The 4976-nt window shown below is 40.6% G+C and overlaps 1 pseudogene; it reads right to left on the bottom strand.

Annotated features, from left to right (window-relative positions):
• Window positions 1-3336: 3336 nt before the first annotated feature.
• Window positions 3337-3816, bottom strand: LOC122479480 (annotated as a pseudogene).
• Between the last annotated feature and the right edge of the window lie 1160 nt (window positions 3817-4976).

A 4976-nucleotide genomic window follows, 5' to 3' on the forward strand; every position in this document is an offset into this window, starting at 1 on the left:
ACAGAGAAATATGGCTCAGCAATAGAAAAGATTGAACTACTGATTTACGCAACAAAATAGATGAATCCCAGAATTATTATGTCAATTGAAAGAAACAAAAGAGTACCTCATTTTTTATTTGTATAAAATTGAGAAAATGCAAACTAATTTATAATGATAGAAATTGGACCAGTGGTTGCCTGGTGACAAAGGTAATGAGTAGAATGGATTTTTAAAGGGTTGAAATGAAATTTGGGGGCAGAGGGGTGACAGAAATGTTCCATGTCTCAACTGTAGTGATATTTCTTGGATGTCTATGGATACCCAAACACAAGTAATTGTAATTATTAAATGTATGCAGTTTATTGTCCACAGATTATACTGCAACACAATTTTGTTGTTTTTCAGTCATTTACCTGTTGTTTGGGAGAGAGTCACCGAGGATTTAGAGAAAAAGACACTAGAGTTGGAATAAAGGATGGGAGCCAAGATTTAGAGCTAGCTAGTGAATATCAGGAAGAAAGACATGGGAAAGAATGATACCCTAGGATCTAATTGTAAGAGATGGCAACTTATCAGCTCTGACTCTGATGTCTTCAAAGGTTCTGGTGTCCCTAATGAAAAATGCTATCTGATCAAGTTGTATCCTTTGATCCAATTCTTTCTTTTTTTTTTTTTTCAACATTTATTTATTTTTGGGACAGAGAGAGACAGAGCATGAACGGGGGAGGGGCAGAGAGAGAGGGAGACACAGAATCGGAAACAGGCTCCAGGCTCTGAGCCATCAGCCCAGAGCCCGACGTGGGGCTCGAACTCACGGACTGAGAGATCGTGACCTGGCTGAAGTCGGACGCTTAACCGACTGCGCCACCCAGGCGCCCCGATCCAATTCTTTCTTAACTCCTCCCTATGCTCCCTATCCCCAATAAAGTGATGGGGTCTGAGGTTAATACCTTAGAACACTGCCAAGTAAATTTTAGATATTATCTGCTAACCTAATGTTTCAAGGAGTGATGTCTGAAAATTGTTTAATGCCTTCTTCACTCCCTGCATTTGAGACTTTTGAATTTCTTTTTTTTTTCTAATTTTTTAATGTTAATTTATTTTTGAGGCAGGGGAGGAGCAGAGATAGGGAGACACAGAATCCGAAGCAGGCTCCAGGCTCTGAGCTGTCAGTGCAGAGCCCAACACGGGGCTCGAACCCACAAACCATGAGATCATGACCTGAGCTGAAGTTGGATGCTTAACCAACTGAGCCACCCAGGCTTCCCGACACCTTTGAATTTCAACAGGGTGCTCTCATGCTCATTAGTGGAACCCACAGTTGAGAACTCTTTACTGTGATGTAATAATATTGCATTGTGACTGCAGAAGGGCACAGTTGGGTTCAAGGCCACAGTCGGGTTTGGTAAGTGGAGGTTTTGGCTCAGCTCTTAAAACCATGAGATGCCCTTTTCTCTGACAGTAAGATTAGCCCTGCCAAATCATAAATGATTGCAGACCAAGACTTTTAGTGAAAGGAAAATCTTATGTAGACAAGATGAGTTTTGAATTCCTAAAAACTAGGAATTCAACTCATACAAAGTCAGTGTCTTTTGGGGAAATGGCTCCTTTCTCGACCACTTCTGAATTCTCCCTCTGTTGTCTGGATCATGAGGTTCAATAAAGATTCAGGTGCAAAGATGGGGCTCACGTATCATAGGTAGGGCTCCGCAGGACCCAGACCTGTTTCTCTCAACTATTTGCTTGTCTGTTAAGCAACCTAATAGGATCAAAGGATGATTTGTTTTAAAGCAGGTATGTTGTTTTGAGTGGGCAACCTTTAGCCATTCTCCTGTGGGAAATGTTAACATCTTAAGCCATCAGAAATTATATAGTATGTATGGTAATTGTTTCATAAACTGATAATTTCCCCCTCCTCTTCTTCCCCTCCCTCAGTACGGGCCATAGTGGTTCGAACTGTGTCCTCCAAAAAGATATGTTGAAGTCCTTATCCCCGGTATCTGGGAATGTGACTTTATGTGGAAATTGGGTTTTTGCAGATGTAATTAGTTAAGGATCTTGAGACAAAATCATCCTAGATTTAGAGTGAGACTTGTATACAATGACTGGTATCTTTATTTTTTATAAGATAGAATTTTTTAAAGTTTTTTTTTTTATCTATTTACTTATTTTGAGAGAGAAAGAAAGAGAAAGAGAGACCTAGTGTGTGAGCAAGGAGGAGCAGAGAGAGAGAGAATCCTGAGTAGGGTCTGCAACTTACAGTGCAGAGTCTGATGCGGGGCTCAAACTCATGAACAGTGAGATTGTCATCTGAGCCGAAATCAAGAGTCGGATGTTTAACTGACTGAGCCACCCAGGTGCCCCAATGACTGGTACCTTTATAAGAGGAGAGGAAATAGAAAAGGAGCCATGTGAAGAGAGGGGCAGAGACTGGAATGGTGGCACTACAAGCCATGGCCACCTGAGGACTGCCAGGAGACAGCAGCAGACTAAGAGGAAGCAAGGAAAAAAATCAGTCAGCCCCTAGAGTCTTCAGAGCATGGCCCTGCTGACACATTGGTTTGGGACTTATAACCTCCAGGACCATGAGAGAATAAATTACTGATGTTCTCAGCCACCCAGTCTGTAGTAATGTGTTATGGTGGCCCTAGGAAAGTAAGGCATTGACCAATCCCATAAACCCATCCAGATCACCAACAATATTTCATTTAGACCATAACCCAAAGCCAGGTCAGAGAAACAAGGCACTGATATCATAGTCAGGAATGCTTTCTAAGTCTAGCCTAAGGTAAAAGCAAAAGTCCAGGGGCGCCTGCGTGGTTCAGTCAGTTAAGCATCTAATTCTTGATTTCAGCTCAGGTCACGATTTCAGGGTTTGTGAGTTCAAGACCCACATCACGCTCTGTGCTGGCAGTGCGGGCCTGCTTGGGACTCTTTCTCTCTCTTCCTCTCTCTCTCTCTCAAAATAATTAAATAAGCATTAAAAAAAAAAAAAAAGCAAAAGTCCAAGTAATCATATGTAGAGAAAAGACAAAAGTTGGTAAGATTGCCAATTAGTACTATTATTTTGGAAGATAGTATGACTTTATCTTGTAAAGCTGAAGATGTGCACAACCTTTCACTGAGCATGGCCACTGCAAAGGAGAGAGACTGTTGCACATGAAGACAAGTGCAGGAACTTCTAGAAACATCATTGTTCCTAGTAGGCACAAACTGGAAAGAATCCAAATGTCCATCAACAGCATATCGATACGTGAAATGTACAGTATACTTAGAAGTGGAATGTTATTCAACAGCGGACGTTCATTGATAAACCACAGCTACCTGCAACTAACTGAATGACTTTTATTTTTTAGTAAAAATATCACTGTATTTATTTTCATACACATAATGTTTCTACAGTGTCAACATCTTCCTCTCAAAAGCAGAAAAGAATCCCAAAGCTTAGAACCGGATCACTTGACCCTTTTTCTTCTTATAACCTCCCGGTTCAAAATGCTTACATCTCTTAACGGCCGGCATCCTCTTGGGCCCGAAGGTAGATTCAACACACTCAAGCCTCAGCACAATCTTCTTTGTGGTTTCAGCCTTCCTCAGGAAAATTGGCTCCTCCTGGCCACACTGCTTCTGATCACAGCGCCTCCTTCCCTGGGCATACAGTGAATCCTTGCCCTTCCCATACTAGGTCACTTTGTGAGGCTGATGTTTTCCTCACTTCTTACAGAAAATCCTTTGGGTTTTAGGAACATTGATGATCTTTGCAGTAGCGCTGTCAGCACAAAGAAAACGGGAAATTTGGCATCCACACTCCTCGCCTTGCCTCCCCTTGCTCATACCTAACAGGAAAGGGAAGAATAAATCTGAATGACTTTTTAAAACATAATGTTGAATCAAAAAAAAAAAAGACAAGAGGAATGTATGCATGCTATGATTCCCTTTATAGAAAATCCTGAAAAGAATTGTCAGCACTAAATTATTTAATTTGGAGATGCATAGTTGGGTAGTAAAACTATAAAGCAGACCAAGATAGCAATTACCAGAACATTTAGGATAGTGGTTAACCCTAAGAGAGAAAGGAAAGCAAGTAGTTATGATTAGGAAGAAGCATTCTGGGAGGGATGGGGGGCGGGGAACGGGGGGGTTGTGGCGCTTCTAATACACCAGTGACAGTACACTGGTGACATTCTTTTTATTAAGCTGGATGGTGGTTTCATGGATGTTTATATTTTTATTTTCTATATGTTTATTCATTATAATTTCTTATATAGAAGATATTTTAAATATTTTAAAGACTTTTTTTTGAAAAAAGATAAAGGATAATAAAGGAAAGAAAAGAACCCATAGAAGCTTTGGAAGCATAAATTGTTCTAATTCACCTTGAAGAAATGTGTATGTTTTCATTAGGTTTTTTCACATAATCTTTCCTTCTCAGATTTCCAGCTTGTCAGCTAAAGTCTTAGTCAAGGCATTTTCTGCTGAAATCCAAGATTCTGGAAAAGAAGAAGAATATGATGAAAAAGCTCAACAAATCTTAATTGTTGCCTGGAGGTCAGGCCACGTGGAGAATGTGGTATTTAGCTTTGCCACAGACAAGCTCCCCCAAGGCTGTTGAGTGGCTGGAGACCGGTGGAGGTGTAAGAGGGTGGTGAGCAAACAGACAGCACTTTGCATTTCCAAAGGGCTTTTCACATGGTCTCCTTGGAACCTCACCTATTCCTTATATGTTACTCCCTATTCCTTATATGTTACTCCCTATTCCTTATATGTTACTCCCTATCCCTTATATGTTACTCCCTATTCCTTATATGTTACTCCCTATTCCTTATATGTTACTCCCTATTTCTTATATGTTACTGGTGAGACTGTTAAACTACAGAGAAGTTAAGGTACTTGTCCAAAGTGTCAAGTTAAGGAAAAGACAGGGCCAGAACTGGAAACTACGTTTTCTCCACCCGAATGCAGTGACTTTTAATGGAGTTCAGTGGTAAATGTGG

The sequence above is a fragment of the Prionailurus bengalensis genome, chromosome C1 (assembly GCF_016509475.1).
Source record: "Prionailurus bengalensis isolate Pbe53 chromosome C1, Fcat_Pben_1.1_paternal_pri, whole genome shotgun sequence".
NCBI lineage: Eukaryota > Metazoa > Chordata > Mammalia > Carnivora > Felidae > Prionailurus > Prionailurus bengalensis.